This window comes from Copadichromis virginalis, linkage group LG7 (assembly GCF_057382275.1).
Source record: "Copadichromis virginalis isolate Kocher_CV1m ecotype Utaka linkage group LG7, C_Virginalis_male_GT1.1, whole genome shotgun sequence".
In the NCBI taxonomy this organism is placed as follows: domain Eukaryota; kingdom Metazoa; phylum Chordata; class Actinopteri; order Cichliformes; family Cichlidae; genus Copadichromis; species Copadichromis virginalis.
This window is the reverse complement of record NC_140624.1, coordinates 43,237,663-43,258,597: the sequence shown is the minus strand read 5'-3', so window position 1 is coordinate 43,258,597 and position 20,935 is coordinate 43,237,663. Positions and strand designations below refer to the sequence as shown.

General features: G+C 40.6%; 1 long non-coding RNA gene across 3 annotated transcripts in view; it reads right to left on the bottom strand.

Moving 5' to 3' along the window:
- LOC146705711 (uncharacterized) overlaps positions 1 to 16,945 on the bottom strand; it is a 43,131-nt gene extending 26,186 nt beyond the window's left edge. The window contains exons 1-5 of one of the 3 annotated variants that reach the window (XR_014921400.1): positions 16,440 to 16,945; positions 15,975 to 16,136; positions 12,848 to 12,893; positions 8,847 to 8,969; positions 8,557 to 8,720 (exon numbers count right to left, since the gene is read on the bottom strand). This is a non-coding gene — a long non-coding RNA (uncharacterized LOC146705711). Of the gene's footprint in view, positions 1 to 8,556; positions 8,970 to 12,847; positions 12,894 to 15,974; positions 16,137 to 16,439 lie in introns of those variants that run through there. The other 2 variants (XR_014921399.1, XR_014921401.1) reach the window with 2 other exon arrangements.
- Between the last annotated feature and the right edge of the window lie 3,990 nt (positions 16,946 to 20,935).

Genomic DNA, 20,935 nt, shown 5'->3' with positions numbered 1-20,935 from the left:
GTTAAATAATTAATGGATTTTTTTGGCAGACTAAATGTCTCCTGTGATTTTAACACGAATTAGGAGCATCAGGTTTGACAGCAGAACGATGTTTAAAGTGTCCACACCACCGGAATTTATTAATCCAGAGGAAGGAAGGAAGGATCGAAGGATAGCGAGATACATCGATACATAGATAGACAGACAGATAGATAGCACTTTAAACACATCCTTTCAAAATGTGGTTTTAGAAGAAAGATGAATTCACCCCATGATTATGATTCTTTGTCTGGGTTTGTCTGGCAGACTCGACTGACTGCACAGTCTTGATCAGGCTGGCAAAATAAAACACCCCAGGGATGGTAGAAAGGGATCAGCCAAGAGTAACAGGACAGCGGGTCATTACACACAACAATTGTCTTGTGGGCTGTGGAGCTGGAGTGGCGGATTGCTATCGGTGAGGTAAATGTGTGGGTGTATTGCAGGGTCACTCTTTAGCAAAAACGTAGCTTTTTTGGGGGGATGTGTTTCTTTGTCATTGCTCAAACTTCATCCTAAACTGTCTTTATTTCTGAAACAAACTGTGCCAAAAAATATCAAAGTAAAATGCTGCTTTTATTTGCTTTTTCACACATGACCGATCCCCTCTAAACAAAAGTTAAGGGAAGTGTTTCTGTGTTTAATAGGTATGTGAAATGGGAGACTGCACAGTGGATACAAACAGTACAAATTCACACAATCACAATTCCCTCCCAGCATCTCCGCAGCGTCCCGGTTAGACATTCAGCCATTGGCTCGGAATGACCAAGCCCACAAAGGAAGACCACTTCTTCTTTATGGTTCACGTTTCTATCCTTCAGTTTAACCCCTTTCTGATAAAGTTGCATACGTTTTACTTCATTTAAAACATTGCCATCGATACCAAATTATGTTTAAATTATTGAAAAGCTGCTGACTTTCAGTGCACCTCCAACTGCACCTGGCAACCTGCCTGGGGAAACAGAGCATACAGTCTCACATCCACACTTAAGGGCGCCTAGACTTACTAAGCAACTTAGCAAGCATGTGATTGGCCTGTTTGAGGAACCCCTGGATGGAAGCCACACAGGCGGAACAAGCAAACCCCCAAAACCTTCTCAATATGAAGCAACAGGCTCTAAAGCAGCTGTGTATGATTAAACTCCAGCATGTTTTCTCTATTGGGGGTATTTCCTATTTTCACTGTCTCACATTTAATGATGGGACGTGTGTGTTTTATATTGCATCTGTGCGCTTGTTCAATAGCTGACGCGGCCTAGACTCTGTTAATGTTTTGCCTGTGTTATTGTCACATTGAATGAAGACTTGCAATTCAATTCAGAACACCAAAGGAGCCGCTTGCTCCATTATCCAAGTGCTACAATGAAAACTGAACAAGGACACCAAGAGCCGGAAAGAGAAGCGGTTCAAAGCGCATGTAGCTGCAGCAGTGAATTTTCAGGAAAAGCTAGAGTAAACTAATTAACAAAGAGCTTAAATAATGAACAGAGTTCTGTCACTGCGTTGTGTTTCTGTCACTTTACCACAAACGACTGTGAATAAAATGCCAGCGGGTGCAAACGCCGGATGAGCCTGACTGGTACAAGGACGTGATGTGGAATGCTGGCCCCGTTGTCATGGCAATAAGTGACAAAGCTATCCAATATCAACATTTTTTTAAGTCTCTATGGCCCTCCAAGCAACCTAAAAGGAATCAATAAGACTGAAGTGGTAAACTGTGAGAAAATAGAATAGAATTAGAATAGAATTCAACTTTATTGTCATTGCACATGCACAGGTACAGGGCAACGAAATGCAGTTTGCATCCATCCAGAAGTGCTTTAGTGATATAGATATATTACAATATATATTAGCAATAATATAGATATGTGAGTATATTACAGAAATGGGTCTATTATGGTATGTTATAATGTACACGGTATGAAGTATGTTGTGAATATTCTATAACTATAAGTATGTACAGGCTGTAGTGAGTACAAGCTATGTACAGGATATGAACAGGATATAAATATGAAAAACTATACAGAATATGAAATAAATAACTTTACAGAATCTGGGATATACAGCTATACAGAAATGGGAACTATGCAAGTTGTAAACAGTTGTAGGATTAAAGATTATCGAATGTACAGAATGATTATTTACACAGAGCTATACAGTAGTGCAGTTAAGATAAGTGAGGGTGTAGATAGTTTCTACAGAGGCTATATAAAGTGCTAGTGGTTGTGAGTGGTGGTTCAGTCCATGTTATTATTGTGTTTGAGGGTACAGTTGTCCATTGTGGGTGTGTGTATGTTCAGTCCATGAGTTTAACGTGGGTCAGATGTCAGGAGGCAGAGTTCAGGAGTCTGACAGCTGTGGGGAAGAAGCTGTTCCGGTACCTGGTGGTCTTAGTCCGGAGGCTCCTGTAGCGCCTCCCAGAGGGCAGGAGGGTGAAGAGTCCATGTGATGGGTGACTGGGGTCTTTGATGATTTTCCCAGCCCTTTTCAGACACCGCTTCCTGTAGATGTCTTTTATGGCAGGAAGTGGTGCTCCGGCGATGCGCTGGGCAGTTTTCACGACCCTCTGCAACGCCTTCCGGTCCGAGGCAGAGCAGTTCCCGTACCAGACTGTTATACAGTTGGTCAGGATGCTCTCGATGGTGCAACGATAGAAGTTCACCAGGATGTCTGAGGACAGGTGGTTCTTCCTCAGAGTCCTCAAGAAGAAGAGGCGCTGGTGAGCCTTCTTGACCAGCTTGAAGCAGTTGGTCGTCCAGGTGAGATCCTCGGAGATGTGGACTCCCAGGAACTTGAAGCTGCTCACACGCTCCACAGCCGTCCCCTTAATGTGGATGGGTGGATGTGGGTCGCAATTCCTCCTGTAGTCCACGATGAGCTCCTTGGTCTTCTCGGTGTTAAGCAGCAGGTTGTTTCTGTCGCACCACTCAGCCAGACGATCCACCTCCTCCCTGTAGGCGGCCTCATCGTTGTCACTGATGAGGCCAATCACCGTGGTGTCATCTGCAAACTTAATGATGGTGTTGGAACCATCAGCAGGTCTGCAGTCGTGGGTGAAGAGGGAGTAGAGGAAAGGGCTCATCACACAGCCTTGTGGTACACCGGTGTTCATTGTGATGGTAGATGAGCAGCGGTTATCCAGCCGGACATGTTGGGGGCGGTTGGTCAGGAAGTCCAGTAACCATTTGCAGATGAGGGAACTGATACCCAGGTCTGTCAGTTTCCTGATGAGTTGTGAGGGGTGGATTGTATTGAATGCTGAACTGAAGTCTATAAACAGCATTCTGGCGTAGGTGTTGTTGTTGTCCAGGTGTGAGAGGACAGAGTGCATTGCGATGGAGACTGCATCCTCTGTGCTCCTGTTCCGGCGGTATGCGAATTGGTGGGGGTCCAGGGTGGGGGGGAGACAGGATTTGAAGTGTGCTAGGACCAGTCGCTCTAAGCACTTAGTGATGATGGGGGTGAGTGCTACTGGGCGGTAATCATTGAGGCAAGATGGGTTGGAGTTTTTGGGTATCGGGACGATGGAGGTGGATTTGAAGCAGGCCGGTACCACAGCGTGGGCCAAGGACAGATTGAATATGTCTGTGAGCACTCCTGCAAGCTCCCCAGAACACGCTCTGAGAACACACCCGGGGATGCCATCAGGGCCTGCAGCCTTGTGGACATTGATCCTGCTCAGCACCGCTCCTACATCGGTGGGGGAGAGAGTCATAGGTTGGTGGTCTGGCGTCATGTCTGCTTTGGTTGTGGTTGTGGGGTTCCCTCGCTATAATGTGTCACTACTACAAAATCATTTTCGCTCTAGTTTTGCAAACAAGCTGATTTTTAAAAAGCTAAATTTTAGAAACAAGACTTTCTCATTCCTCGAAAAACGATTTCCCCTCCATAGTGACTGCTTTGAACGACACCTGCAGTCAATAGCTACACTAATTTTAACCTTTGCTGATTTGAATCATGGAACTGAACGTATCTGCTCTGTGCTTTTGGTGCCATTCGGAGCATTTCTAATGCAACCATCTGGCACATAATATAGCTAGCCTGTGGTGCTGCCCCTCCTACATATTTGTGGTCCCGCTGTGTCGAGTGAAATTCTGGTATTTTATTAGTCTGTTACAGAACTAATTATCAGGTACTTGTGTCTGTGCAGTGCACACATACAATTTATGGATGGAGCTTGCCAGCCAGGCTTGCAGGTGTTAGCTGATAACTTAGCACTTCACCCTGCGGTCCAAATAGGATATCTCCTTGCTTAATAAATCCAACATGGCAGTGGCCATGATGCCAACATGTAGTGAAAGTAGTAAATACTTTGCTCAACTTACATTGTGAAATTATGGTTGACTGTATTTGACTTCAGGTTTTTGGGTTTAAGGACACTTTTGTAAGCAAAATTTATACACAAATGAGCCGTGCCTGCACTCTAATTGTATTAGCAGTTAACCTCTCAGCTGTATGAGCTTTAATGTAGCAAGCAGTTAGTCACTGTGTTCAGGAGAGGCTACACACTTGTGATGACTTTATAAAAACATAATTTCCCAGCTGCACCTGGAGTTTGCTCGGGATAAAAACAACATTTCTGTGTAACTATGAGCCACAGACTTTCAGCTGCACGCAAATAGGACACAAATAACACTTTGACTAACAGAATGGTAACTAGGAGGGGCACAGTAGAGAAACTAATTACAGCCATACATCACAAAATCCATCTATCCATGTGAATTTAATTAAGACAGAAGCGAGGCTGTGGGTGTTTAATTTAGGGGTTGGCAAAACAGTGACCCCATGAAAATGATTCATTATAATTAAAAAAGTACTTGGTAACGATATAATGATTTAAAGTCTATGCAGGGCCAGTCTTAAACGGTCACAGTGATATGTATCTCATGTCGATTCCAGACAATTCATCACTCAGGTAAATGCAGACAAAAATTCAGCCAGTGATTAATAAGACAGGCTATACACATACCTCACTCAGCCTCAGGAAACCTGCAGGGGAAATTTCATCGTCCTAGTCTGACCCACTGACCCCGAGTCAGTCTGTGCAGTGAGCTTATGGCCTTCAGCATGTTTAACAAGGAACATGAGCAGTTTCTTATGGTCCGGCCCTCTAATTAGGCTCTGCCATAGATGTTAAACTCTCAGTGGTGCAGCCACAGCTGTTTTCTGAAGGACTTCTCCCCCCAGTTCTTAGCTTGTTTCTCTTTGTCATTCACACTGAAATGCAGAGGATTCGTTATTACAATGATAACATTTTAACCGCTCCACAACACAGTGTGCTTATACTATAATAAAGCTGGGGAGTGAAGCAGGTGATCAGGTCAACATGGCTGTCATCAGCCTGAAAAAAAAGAAAGAAAAAAAAACACAAGAAAATCTCTCTGTTAGAATACACTGAGGGTCTCTGTGTCACAGCTCTGTTATTGCTTTGTTGCTACGTAGGTGGTAGAGGTTGTGTTGTTATATAGACACACACACACAACTGGGTGGTCAAAAGCCAGATCCAAAGCACACTACTACCATTAAGGGGAAAGCCATCATGCCTGCCAGTCAGTGTGAAGCCTAGACAGGCGATGACCTCACTCTTTGTTGAATCTGGAAAAACTGGTGTGTGATATCAGGGCGAGCAAGACACATCTGCAACTCTGCAGTGAGAGAAAGGAACTGGAGCATGGAGAGGATGGAATTCTGTTATGAGGATGAGAGAAGGTTCGTGTCTTGATTTATCTGAGGAAATCGATGGGACACTACAATAGTCAGGATCAGAGGTCAACGGAAGACATGAATATATGGTACCCTTCGGCTCCTTAGTGTTCCTCCTGGAGTAATAATGCCCCAAATTAAGAGGTTTGAGCTGAGTAGCACTCCCTGCAGAGGGAAGCAACCACTCTCCTTTTATTAGGTGATATTAGATGTGACTGGGCTGTTCTGCTGACTGGAAGCTCATTATCAAAAAAATTGCATTACCTCAGCAAGCTGTCCTTAACCATGTCTATTCATGAAGAGGGAAAAGGGGGTGAAATAGAAAGGGAATATAGAAAGCCTTTGATAAAATTTAAAGAAAAGGTTTTACATTTGCTTTCCAAGAAAGGTACTTAGGATGCACAGAGAGACCACTGAGCACGTCGGTGAGCAGGACATAGCCTTTAGAGTGAATGCAAATCAGGCAAGACCAAAGGATAAGATGTGCACTGTGGGAATCAGCTGCTTCCCTAAATGGATATTCTCACACTAAATCCTCGTATGCAAGCAGACACGCACAGACAATGCCAAAACAGTCCCATGTAAAGCCTTCACAGGAGAAATACAATGCAGACTCCCAGGCTTCAGGATTGGTGGCCCATGGTCAGGCATTCAGCGTCACTCATTAGAGGTCTTTTCCAATTACAGAGGGACTGCCTGTACATCCAGCTTCACGGTTATTCAGGGGGCTATTGTTTAGAGAGCTCTGCCTGTGTTGTTCCAGAGTTTGGAGCCCGAGAGGACGGATACAAACCAGTTTATGCTTTGGGGGAACAATGGCTGCTCTACACTGAGTGGGGTCCAGAGAAATGGAGCTTGCTGTTTATGACAATGGGTCAAGAATCTGCATCTACACCCGCAGAGAAAAGAAGTGGGCTAAAAATGGGAACAACATGGCTGCTGTTGTTGTCCTCACACACAGGCAAAAATGCCAAGTGTTCCTCTCTTACTGTGGTCTCCCAGAGTTGTGTGACCTTCTTGCATGGGAGGAGAAAGACAACAAGAAAAAAATAAAGCCTCCCTGAACCACTTTAGAACAATGGTCACAGACAAGCACAGCGCAGCCTTCGAGGATCACATTTAGACGAACTGAAAGTGGTGAAGAGGTTTGTGGGTGGGGGCTGGAAAACAATGCCCCAGAGAGATGAATAGCCAAAAAGACAAAGGTTTGAAAAGCCACTGTACTTGATAAGACAGAGAGAAAAAAATTATTCATAATGTAACTAAAGAATAAGTCAGTGTGAAAGACTAAAACTAATGGTTCTCCAGGTTCTACACTTGTGTGTATGGAGTGCTCAAGTTGGTAAGTGGTTTTTAAAAGCACTAGGGAAGATTTCTCCCTGCTGAGTTGCTAAGACTAAAAGGAGTGAAACAATTGAAGCATGCTCTTGAAGGCACAAAGTACATTTTCATCTGGATGTAAAAGAAGTGCAGAATAAAAAAGAAGGCAAAAGCCTTACTGGGCTTAAGCCCGGTTGTTTTTTCAGAAGCCCGGGGTCTTTTGGAGTGTAATTTTTTTCCAAATTACCAAAAGTATCACCGTATCATAGGTACTCATGTATCTCGTACCTAGTGTTTCTTTTTTCGTTTGTTATTTTTTCAAATTCTGTTTTCATTAAGTTATGCAGGCTTGTTTACACAACAAAGCTAAATAATTATATAAACTTTTCTCAATCTAAATAGTGGACTTTGGTAGAATTAAAAAATAAGTGTAGTGCAGGTCTATGATGATTTTTAGTGCTACTATCATCTAGTTCTGATTCTGGTTCTGTCTTGGTTAAGTCCTAAGTAGTCCTGATTTTGAACTGTTGTAGTCCGGTTTTAATTCTGGATCAGTTCTGTGTCTGGTTGAATTGGGGTTTAGTCCTCATGTCTTGATACAGCCCTGATTTTGTTCTGCCTTGCTGCTTAATTAAAAAACTAGTTTAAGGTGCCCTGCACATGTGATATATATTTTTCGCTATATGAAGTCATTCTTTTTTTTAAACAAAACTCAAAACAGAGCCTATTAATCTTTCAGTCATTTCTATGGTCCACAGCTGTACTTACATCACCAAATGCATTTGAGTGCAGATAGGTAACAGAAATCATATCTGAATCTATGCGTAGTATATTTTACGACAAAGTGAATTTGTCAGTGTATTGTTATTGGATAGTGCTAGTAGCAGAAAGCAGCCAAGAGCACACATACACATGATACAAAAGCTATTTGAAACTTACCATTTTTAGTCTTTTGTGACTGAATCAATCCGGACTATGAACAACAGCAGCATTTTTGGGAAACACACCACAGCACAGAAAAACCTCCTATCAAAGTATGTGATCTATTACTCACTATGGGCTCTGTTCTTTTCCAACTCTTCTGGATCTGAGTTCTCCATTTAATACCGCCGACCATGAAATCCTTATAAACCCTCTTGAATGCTGCTGTGTTGGCATCAAGGACACAGCTCTTACCTGCTTTCACTCCTCCTCATCAGACAGACCCTTTTCTGTTGTAATGGAAGAGTTCTCCTCATGCTCAGCCCCCTCAGGGGTCGGTTCTTGGTCTTATTTTATTCTCCGTCTGTATACTTCCATTGGCTCAATCAAATACAGTGTTTTAGTAAATTCGTAACATAAGGTCAGTCTCGCTCTCTCTGATAGTAAATGCTGGATGTCACAATACTTCCTGCAGGTCAGTGCTTCCAAATCTGATCCTGTTTTATTCAGTGCCTCTATAACTTACCTGAAATTAAGAAATCTGTCCTTCAGCATTTGGAAATGGAGTCTAGGTATGATCTTTGACTCTGAGCATGATTTTTTTTAACTTTATTTTTATTAGAATTTTTCCAAACATGCACGAAACAAAACAGGACTGCTCTAAATTTACAGCACTCAGTATTCACATAGTAAATCCAGGGTCTGCAGAGAACCGGAGGTCAGTGGATTGATCATTGGCTCCAAAGTGGGTGTGAATCCTAGATTAAAAAACACTTGTTAATCTAGAGCAGAAAATTGCTGTATACCAGTCCACATACAATTGACCAAGGTTGTAATGCTTTCTCAAACTAAGAAATACTGAAAAAGTCAAAAAGAAAAAAAACCTCCAGCAGGCCTTGAAAAAGTCCTCCATGTTTTCACATTTGGACTGTTAGAATTCCCTCTGCTCAGGTCTCGGTCAAACGTCCATCCCCAGCCTTCGGCTCTTTCAGAACTCAGCTGCCAGACTTTAAACAAATTCAAAGAGACTGGACCACATCACTCGCATCCTTGCTGCACTACATCGGCTACTTTTATTGATTTCCAACTTTTATTAATTACTTTTAAAGCCTTACATGGCCTCGCTCATACACACACTTATGCACCTCATGAACCGAACCACTCTCTGCCATTCCTCGGGTCCTAACCTTTCCCAAAGTCTGCCGCATCACAAAAGGAAATAGAGGTTTGGAACTTTTTTACCAGAATAACTAAACTTAAAAAACTCAGTATCCACTTTTAAATCACTCCACAAAACGTATTTCCACAGAAATCAGGTTTTATTTCTCTTTAGCTTTTTCTTTATTGACTTATTTTACTGGAATTTTTTTGTTCAGGTTTTCCTGTTGTTGAAACTCTTTAGGTTCTTTTCAGATTTTGATTGGTGTGCAGAGCACTTTATGTTTTGAAAAGCGTTACACAAAATTTATAAAAATCCTTAGCGTAACACAGTGACCTCATTTAAAATGGACTTTTTAGCGATTTTATCTCAGTTTCCAAAAACTGAAGTATTTATCTTACCACAGTTTTTCAACATCAGTATTCTAGTTGCAATTTACTTAGAAGTAATTTGGCACAGCTTGAATAGTGGGAATACAGCCGAGGTGTGCTGGATGAGGGCAGATAGGTAAACATGCCAAGCACTGGCAGCATTGTGAGCAAAGAGAAGGGCAGCTGCGGCATATATCCTGGCAGCTTCAAGTATTCCCACAGTTTAAACCTGTGGGAGTGGATATATCCAAACTGGGAACTGTTACATATCCAGTCCGGCTATTGGCCGATGACAGCCTCTTCCGGTGTAGCCAGATATATCCAGGCAGAGACATTTTTCAGTGTTGACTTTAAGAATTTCATGTAAAAAAGAAAAAACACTTATAAATGACCACATTGATATGAGAAGAGAAGACATGTTGGCACATGTTCTTCTTTGCTCTCCACACAGACTTGTTTACCTGCTTGTAGCCAAAACTCGCTCAACAACCACTGGTCAATGCTACTTGGAATACAGACTACAAATGGAAACGAGGACGCTCCTGGCACCTATATTTGGTCCCTTTTAGGATTCCTGCACATCTGTTTAAACATACTAGGTCTATAACTTGTTGGACAAAGATGCAATCTTTGTAGGTTTGCCTCTGTACACCGCCCAGTGGATTTAAAATCAAGCAGTCCATATCTGATCAAAGTGCAGATTTTTAGCTTTAACTCAAGGGATTTTAAGGAAAATGCATTAACTGTGTTGGAATCTCATCCATTTTTATACCTCATCCTCTATCTTCTATTTTCAAAATTAATTCGACAAACATACAAATTATTTTTACTTGGTTGAAAATCCTTGTCTAGAATCCATGGACCTCAACACGTGCTGTGTTTCTCCCCCTGACATGCTCTTCTAGGTCTTTACAGTATTGCTTTGGGTCTTTATCCATTTTCTCTGTGGAGCTCTGTCTGATCAGTTTTGCAGCATTTGGCTGAATCTGAGCAGAGAGTCCTGTATGCTTCATAATTCGTCCTGCTGCTTCTATCAGCAGTCACATCATCAGTAACCCGCTTCCACAGGCTCAGGCCACAACATGACCTCCACCATGTTTAACATGTCTTTGCCCCTCTTCATGCTTTTTTCTTCCCATCTCTTGAGTGTAGCCAGTGGTTTGGAGCTTGTTGGAAACTCTCTGTGTTTAAAGTCATGACGTTTTTTTGACTCTAGACTTTGGTAATTATACGTTTAAGACTCGTTTCGATCGAGTTAAATGTTGGACAGTAATTTTTCTTTAGCATTGAGCTCATTCTGGCAGTATGTGCTTTACTTGTCTTCTGCGATCTTCAAATCTTTCTTCATTGTTTTTGCCACTCCGGCAGTTTCTCCTGCCTATCTGACAGGATTATTTTGGTTTTCCAGGCTAATGGTGGCCTATCTCACTCTGTCTTTGGGGCACATATTTATAATAAAAGTAAAATACTGAAGGGCTTAAAGTTCAAAACAGTTGTTGCATAATCTTTATGAAACCTGCTAAACTGCATTTCAACCCATTTGATTTAAAGCCCAGTGCGGTAAGTAACAGAGGGAAAATTACATAAATAGTGTCTTTGCCCAACAGATTATGAACCTAACTGTATATGTCATGATTCAGTGTTGTTGTTTATCTGTGCTTTCCTCATCTCTCATTACTTTTCCCTCACTCCAGAGGGTCGGACCAGATGGCTGCCCTCCCTGAGCTGAGAGGTTTCTTCTGTTAAACTAAAGTTTTCCTCCTCACTTTCACCAAGTGCTTGGTCATAGGAAATCGTTTCATTTCTCTCTGCAATCTTTTAAGGTCTTAACCTCAATAATGTAAAGCTCTCTGAGATAACTGCTGCTGTGACTTGGTGCTGTATAAATAAAACTGAACTGAATTAAATATATACAAAGGGTCCTCGCACCTGCAGTATACAATGAAATACATTATTTTCTTTCTTTTATTTTGTTGCCACCCAAAAAAAGGGGGAATGTGCCCTCTTCAAAAATCACTCATATAGTCACACCTTGATTGGACTTAGGTTTAATTAACTTAAAAGACTTGCCTCACTGCAAGAAGGTTCAGAGTTTGACTCCAACATCTGCTTATGGCCTTTCTGTGTGGAGTCTGAGTTCTCTCCGGGTGCTCCGGCTTCCTCCCACGGTCCAAAGACATGCAGTTAGTGGGTTTAGGCTAACTGGTGATTCATAATTACCCATAGATGTGAACATGAGTGTGAACAGTTGTCTGTCTCTCTGTGTTAGCCCTGCAACAGACTGGAGCCCTGTCCTGCGCCCCAGTGACCCTGAATTGGATAAGTGGAAGAGGATGGATGGGACATGAACTGCAGCCCCTGGTCTTGAAGTCATGCTCTGTGGTAGCCAACTCCAAGTTACTTCTTTAAAGCCTTTGCAAGAATGTAATTTAATTAATTTGTATTAATTGAATTACCTAATTTATTCTTTTATATATATATATATATATATATATATATATATTATTTTTTTTTTTTAAATAAAACATACTTTTTGGTTGTTTTTTAAAGCTACATTTGGTTTCTTGTCAGGACGTCAGGGTTGGAAGCAGAACTCCTGCTGCAATGACATCAAGACAAATTACCGTACATTGTGAACATTAAGTTGATTCTGACTAATGAGGTACAAACCTAATATACTAATGCAATGCTAATGAGGGCTGTGCTTTCTTTCTGTTTGTCCTTTTCCCACATTTTGCAGATTTCTCTGCTTGTCCTGTGTGTCTACACCATCCACCCACTCCACCCTTTTTACAAACCTCTTTTTTCCCCTGCTTCCTCTTCTGTTTTACCTCCGTCCTTATATATGACTAAAGACGGGAAAATCAATGCACAATGCAAAGCCTTCTTGGGTGAAATTATGTGCAACTCTGCTTTGCAATCAGCAGACTTTCTAAAAATCAGGCTGAAAATTGGCATGTGAATGTGGCTTGCTCCCCTCCGCGTTCACTGTAACTGACAGTGATTGTTGTCTGGATGTATAACACGCATCAGAATGTGTGAATGTGCCTGGGTAACAGATTGAGGTCGCAAGACATCCTGATAAGAGAGTGGTAGGGATAGATGTTTGTTTCTTTTTGGAGAAATCACCGTCTACTGGCAGTATTAGTCTGTCTGACATGTGCCCACAGTTTCTTGGTGTATTAGCACATCAGACAACACATCTGCATAAGTCAAAAATATTCTCTGTATTAGGCTCTCTTTTCATGACAATGCAGTGTTTGTGTATTCCATTTATATATAAAGTGATGCTTTCATACACACTTTATTTCTGTGTGATACTACCAAAATTAAAAGGCAGATTTTATACTCTCACCAGCATCCTCCAGGTCTTGTTATTTTTTGCTTCTCGTGATCAACTCCTAAAAAAACAAAAAACAAAAACTAAATTAGATGATGAATCCCAATCAGTATAATTAGACATTACATATACTACATAAGAGTAATGCTATATAAATGATGAATGTATTAACAAGCTAACACTGGTTGTATCTGTACCACTTATAATAGTGTCACAGTATTAAGCATTATTAAGGTATCAGCAAGTGCTTGTCATGGTCCTGGGCCATGTGGGCCCAGTATTCTCAGTTCCTTGTATTTTTGTATTTCGTTCCTTATTTAAGTCATGTTTCCTGAGTTGTCCTGTTATGTTGTTCCTTATTTGACTTCCCCTTGTGACTCTTATCCCCTGTGTGCCCCTCTATGTATCTGTGAGCCCTCATCTCCCCTCGTGTTTCATTTCCATGTTTCCCCAGCCCACTATGCCCGCGCTCTCTCTCCCCTCCTGTTTGCACCTCTGTGTACTTCCTGTTTTACTTTGACAGTCTCCCGTCAGTGTTGTTTACTCCTGCCATGTCTTGTTATGTTTATCTGTGTCAGCTGTGTTCCCATGTGTGGCCACTTCCCCTGATCATCCCTCTTGTGTATTTAGTCTCTGTGTTTCATGTAGTCTGTGTCGCGTCGTCTGTGTTTCCACCCTCTATGTTTCCATGCCCGGTCTATTGCATTCTTAGTCATAGCTTTACCTTAGTTATTCCCAGTTTAGGTTTCTGTTTAGCCACGCTATCCCTGCTGTATTTGTATACCTTGTCATCAGCCACAATAAAAGGCTCGCTTTTGTTTAAAGTTCACTCCCGTCTGCTCACCTGTGTTCGCACCTGGGTCCACCATACACACCACCGCACGGTCTGTCACAGCGGACCGTGACAGTGCTTAATTCATCATTTATACATAACTACTCCTTAGTATGTAATTTATAAATGCAGATGTTTATCCTTCTGTTACTGTTACACCATGTACAGCTATCGGTGCAGTACATGGTGTAACTGTGTATAGCCATCACTGCCACTATTTCACTCCTAGTAAGAATCACAGTCATAATAACACAGCTATATTTATAAATGGTATACTACATAAGAGTAATGCTAAATAAATGATGAATTAAGCAGCTGCTAATACCTTAATGATTCTTAATAGTTAGAGATTACTATAAAGCGCTACTGCTGTATTTTATCGATTTTACAACACTGGAGCCATTCTGTGACATTTTGGTAACAAAAAGCAACAAAAGCAAAAAAAAAAAAATTGTGTGTGTGTGTGTGTGTATATATATCTATATATCTATATCTATATATCTATATCTATATATATCTATCTATATCTATATATATCTATATATATCTATATATATCTATCTATCTCTCAAAGAGTGGTGATTTTAACAGAAAATAAGTTGCAAAATTTACTACTCATGGCTAACATCTCTGGCTGATAGAAACAATGCTCTGCACAAATGACACATTCATTTACATCATGCATTGCTGCAGCAACATGATAGGATTGTGTGTGTTGCGATTTGGCATTTTTGGTGCAATCAGTTTTAGTGTTTTCTCCAGGCACGATAGTCAATTTGAGCTTCTTTTTTTTTTAAAGTAAATAAAATGTATTCATGTAGCATCTTTCCACATAAGGATGACCAAGTGCTTCACAACAACTAGCAACAAGTAAAAATACAAATATTAATGTACAGCAATGATATGCACAAATTAAAAGGAACCCTAAACTAATGACAAATAAGACTTGAGCTGCTAAAATCTTCAATAGAGTCCACAGATGTATTTCAAATGTAATGTTCGTGCTCGCCATAGTTTAGAAAACACAGTCTCCTCTAGTTTTTTTTAGAACCAGGAGTCACCAACGGGTGTTGGTCAGGGGACCTCAATGACCTGCACATTGCATACACATGTAGGAGTTCCCTTATGTAAGGACACATTTCACCATGCAGAGATCTCAAAGTGATCACCAAGCTCTTAAACCAGCATCTGAACTTTATTGGATCCAGTAGAGAGATGGGGTTGTCTCACTTTTTGAATGAACTGATACACCCATTTCATTGGATCAGTGCTCTCTCAGAAGTGGGAATTCATGCTAACCAGTGACACTGCCATACTAATTAATTATATATGAAATGAAAATGAGAAAGATTGGTCTCATGACCCAAAAGGGCCTATATTCCTTCCTCTTCCAGTACTTTCTTACATGAAAGTTGCACTCATTTTGGTCCAAATAATCATGTGAAAATATGAGTCACCTAACAATCTACATGACATATTATCAAAGGAAAAAAAAGAACATTGCCCCGAGGTAACACACTGTGCTCTAATGGTATTGCATAAGCCCAAAGCAGGTATACAAGGATGGAATGCAAGTGTAACACTTCTGGAGTCGTTACAGTATACTAGGACCAGTTAGGTTCGACTACTAGAGCAGTAATGAGCGTAGCATGTAATAAAGACCACAGACCAGTAAATACGTTTAAATTGCCGGCTTATTATTTTGTGAAGACAGAGAATAGACAGTTATAGACACATTACATAAAACATTCAACATCACACATTTAAGGAAAACAAGATGTTTTCTTTCCCCTTCTTAGTTCAGTATGTTCTGTCAGTTCATCCTATTTATCTCAAAACCTTTTATTTGGCTTTAGAAGGATGTTATTTTCAACCTAGGTTATTGTTTTATTTATTTCAAGTTCTAAGTTCAAGTTTATCCTTTGATCTATTTGCATTAACACGGTGTTATTTTAAATCAAGTTCAGTTCTTTAGGCCCAAGATTTAATTTAATCTTGGTCTAGGTTCACCTTTAAATTCTCAACCAGTTCTTATTTTGTTTTAACCCAACAAAATTATTTACATTTCCATTAACACCATTACAGCATTAAAATGTAAGGTTGACCAAAATAAATTACAAAAATAAATAAATAAATGTAAAACTGAAAACAATTCAGCAAAAGGCTGAATAAATCCCTTAAACAAACAAATAAACAAAAGAAAGTTGTCTTTGTGTCCTTTAACTATTAGTCCTGGAATTACTCCGAATGATTATCCAGTGCTTTGAAAAGTCCGCTGTTCTTTTGCAGAGGTGTATGGATTATTCCTACCAGTTTTATCAGCGAAAGAGCTCAACGTCCAGCAGGGGGCGTTTTCCTTTTTCCTGCTCGGTACAGTTCAATGGGTCCGTGGGTGGCTCGCCATCTTGTTTCTCGCTCAGCGGATCAAACTCCGATTCTAGCTCGGCATTTCCCGATCCAAACCTTAATGGCCTACCATAACAACAAAATAAAGTGCATAAACATTCGAAAATAACACACGGGTAGCCCTTAAATAACAGTAAAAGTCCGTTTTTTCCAGCTTATTTAGCCGTAAATGAGGTGACGCCAATATGGCGCGCTGAAACACCTTCAAAGGCCTTTGAACTGCAGCCTGTGTGTCGTTTAAGCACGAATCCACCGTTTTTAACATAAAACAACATAAATCTGCTACCTTGGCTCCCCATTTGCATGAAATGAGCAATATAATACAACAAAAATTTCTTGCATGAAATAAAAGACAATTTCTGAACTCACCAAGTCCCGTTCGGTTATGTTCACAACGTCACCAAGGCAAGGACAGGTCGGAAAAACAAAAATACATTCTCCAGAGTACAAAAATGGCTTTAAGTAGATTTTTGGCTTATTTTTACTATTTTTTCACTCATTTAAGCAGCAGCTCTGCAAGGACTGTCTGCATTTCTCCCTCTCGAGCATCAAAAAGAAGGAACAACCCGATTGGGTGTGGCTAATCACAGGAGTCACGCTGCAGCGTGCCCTTTCACAATAAGAGTCTCAACACATATTTTAGCCATTTTACCTGAATTAACATAAAACACCATGAATTAGCAAGTTCTGTACCCTTTTAACATGTTTTTAAACACAAATGAAATCCTATACCATGAATTATATCATTGCTGATGTTTTTAATGAATTTTCTAACCATTATGATCTATTTATTGACTATTTATCACCTGTAATATATTTCTTATGACTGTTTTTACTAACAGGCTTTTATTTGTTGTTAGCTATGTTAACCAGGGTTACACAAGCATGGTGCACAGTTAGTGCACAAGTCTATTTTATTTCAAGGAAAAGAGTTAGAATTACAGTGAATCCAGAGAGTGTTCACAGTGTTTCGTTCCACACTTGGTCATGTTACAGTCTTACTCCAAAGTAGATTAAATTCATTTTTCACCTCAAAATTCTGTATGTAAAATCCCAAAATGACAAAGTGAAAAAAGTTTGCTTCAAATTCTTGCAAATTTATTAAAAATAAAACAAAAATATTACATGTGCTCAGATATTCATAAACTTTGATCAATACTTTGTTGAAGCACCTTTGTCAGCAATTACAGCCTGAAGTCTTCTTGAGTTTGATGTTACAAGCTTGGCGCACCTCTTTCTGTTTCTCCCATTCTTCTTTGCAGAACCTCTCGAGCTCCATCAGGTTGGGTCAGGAGCACAGGTGACCAGCTCTGCCTGGGCCACTCAAGGACATTCACAGAGTGGTCAGGGAGCCATTCCTTTATTATGATGGTTGCGCGCTTAGGCTTGTCCTATCAGAAGATGAACCTTCGCCCCAGTCCAAAGAGCAGGGTGCTCTGGAGTAGGTTATCAGTAGTGATGGGACGTTCTGTATCGAGGTTTCGAAGCGTGTGTCGAGTAATGGAGGGGGCGTTTCCGCGAAGCGCGTATCGAGGCTTGCTTCATTTATGGGAGGAGCTGAAAATGATGACGTCCGAAGCCTCGCTGCCCGGCTGTACCACGTGACTGGTTCATGAAGCGGTTCGAACTTTGCCGCAAATAATCATTTTCCATACTGCCAGCATAAATATACACAGTATACTGCCATCACTGCAATATAGATGTTTTACACACTCCTTTTGTTGTTGACATTTACAGGCTGTGTGCAAAATGCCACACTCTTCAAATTCATGCCAGCTATTATTTTTACGTCCAGTAGGTGTCCTGCTAGAGCAAATGAAGCTTCATGAAGCTTCGCGTTGGGGTGAACCAATTGGATGAAAAGCTTCAGTGCTTCATGGGGCTTCATCTGCCCATCACTAGTTATCAGGATGTCTCTGTAGGATATCTCTGTACACTGCTGCATTGATCTTTCCCTCCACCCGGACTGATCTGTGCCTTGATACAACCCCCGTCTCAGTCTTCAGAAAATTCCTTGGATTTCACAGCTTCCTTTGTGCTCTAACATGCACTGTCGACTATGAGGCCTTATGTTGACAGCTGTGTGCTTTTCCAAATCATGTCCAATCAGCTGATTTACCACAGGTGGACATGATTCAAGTTGTAGAAACATCTGACAGATGATCAGTGGAAACAAGATGCACCTGACCTCAATTTTGAGCAATATACTCGCATGAATTTCAAGCAAACCATTTTCAGTCTGTCTTTATGGCACATTGTAGAATTTTGTGATGAAAAGTCTGTTTAATCCATTTTGGAATAAGGCTTTACTATTACAAAATGTGGAACAAATAAGGCGCTGTGAATACTTTCTGGATGCACTGGATCTAAATGTTTTTGCCATTAATACAATGATTTGTAATGAAGCTTATGCGTAAGATCATTAAAAAAGATCTGTAATTACTCATCTGCTAGTCTGTTCTTTATTTAACTTTTTCTCACGCTGTCAAAGTCAGTTCTGACATCATTACTCTAGGCCAGTCATTTTCTTCTGGAAACCAGTCAGCCTCCATTCTCTGTATTTGAAATTTCAATCCTCCTATGTCACTCCATTCTTCGAACTCTCATTCGTGCAACCCTCCTCCTCCTCATCTCCACCTCACCCTGGTCAGTCACAATTTCATCCAAGCCTCCATCTCTATCTACATCTTCATCTTCTCAACCACCATCGTAACTCCTATCTCTGCTGAGATGCTGTTCTGATATAATAGGTCACTGGAGTCTAATTGCAGTATAGTTGAACTGATTTCAGTTTCTCAGTAAATCAGGTCCATTTCTTCCAAATGATCTCTCCTTATTGAAATGCATTTATAAGAACATGTAATTCACATCCTATTTTCACACATAGAAATGCATCCGCAGGTTTCGTAAGGCACTTCAAAAAGTGGAGGTGGTGCTGCCAGGTGATGAGGGTGATGATGACATGCCATCTATTGATGTGGAAAGATGGTGCCAATCTTGCAAGAAGAGAGTGAGAATATCCTCAGACCCTTTTTTCAGAAGTCCACCAGCAGCAAACACGACCTAAGAATGAATTTTCCAATCATCCTGCTCTGAAGTCTGCTTCTGTACCTCCTGTTTCATCGTTAACGGTTTCCTCATCCTCACTCTGAACTTCTCCCTGTTTATCTTCTACTGCTGTGGCACTTCAGTCTCCCTCACCTCCATCCTCTCCCTTTGGGATATCTACTATAACCTCATCTTCCTCCTCACTCTATGACATCTCATCATCACTCTCATCAGCTGGCAGTCCCATCTTTGCTTTAAGACCTTTTTAAACTGCCACACAAGATGTGTGGATGTGTTTTTCTGTTGAGAGGAATGCTTCCTCAATTTTTATAGGCAGGGAGGTTGTTGTATGTGTGCGTGTGTGTCTATGTGCTGGTCAACATGCCTGTCCTTGTGTGTGTATGTGCATGCTTGTAAGGATAAAAAAACACACAATAGCATGTTGTCTGAGAGCAACAGCTGGGTATGAAATGTTACTTATCAATAGAGATTAATGTGTAATGCATCAGAAAATACACAAATGTGCTACTTCAAGTGCTTGGTTAAAGAAATTGATGTTTTTTGAAGTGCAATTCTTTTTTCTGCATGAAAACATCCAGTGTTCCAATTTGTATCTTTGATATCAAAATGCGCCCCATGGAGAACTAACTACCTCGATGTTCAGGAAACATCATGACTTGCTTTGAAGTTTCTTAGCATGATTAGAGTCTCCTCTGCATCCTCCTGGTTACAAAAGAGGATGCAATGGGTACTCAAGCACTGAGTTTATATAATTGCAATGACATGAATGTGGAAATTCAATATATTTCTCTATATATACCAAGCATAGCACATACACTTATCAATATTTTCCAGCAAAGGCTCTGTCAGTCCAGCCTTTAACTTTGGGCTGAGTAGCTTGACCAAACAATCTGAATTTGCTGGAGGTGCAAGACTTGAAAATCCCCATTAAAGGAATGACCTAGCCTAAACTAGAGCACAGTTCAAAAAGGAAAAGTAAGAATGCGGGGGCAGCTTGACGGAAAGCTTACTGTCACAAAGAGAAAATAAGAATATGGCCAAACTCAAATCTTGTTTAGCGCTTTGTCCGAAGCTTCCAAATATCAGGGTACTTTCTACTGTCAGCTTTCAGCAACAGGAGCTCTCAGCTGTGAAAAACAGAATAACCATTGGAACATTTTCTTTCTTTCACTTCATCAGTTCATCAAGTATTATTGTAATTAATAAATAAATCCCACCAGAACAATCGCTAATCTAGACTACACTTCCTGACTTCTTTATCAGTGCCTTTCATCTGTGAATGGGGCTTAAATTCTCTTTTATACCTCACTTTGGTTTCAGTTTTCCATGGCTGATGGAAACTCTGCAGGTCAGCAGAGAGAAATTCTCTGCTCTGGGAATGTCTCATCTATGGGGTGCCGGATCGTATGTCTGATAAGGAATTGTCTGTGAGGGCTTAAATTAAAACACAAAAGGTCAAACACTTGCTGGACAAAATTAATCCTGTGCTTAGTGTCTGGCTTCCTGTCAATAAATTGCGGTCAAAGACTTGTGCAAGCAAATTCTTCTGTGAAAACTAAACTTTCTGAGACTGTGACTTATGCCAAACCCAATGAAATGTAAATTTGGGTCTGAAGACAAACAAACAAAAAAGAAAGTGTTTGAACAACTTGGGATGCCTGGAAATTTCAGAGAAAGTGAAAGTAACACTAACTAAAGATCTTTGCTATGACAGAAGTAAAAAAAAAATGTATTACCTAAAACTCTATACATGAGTTAACAAAGCAATCCCCTCCCAAGGGGTAAAAACCAAATGT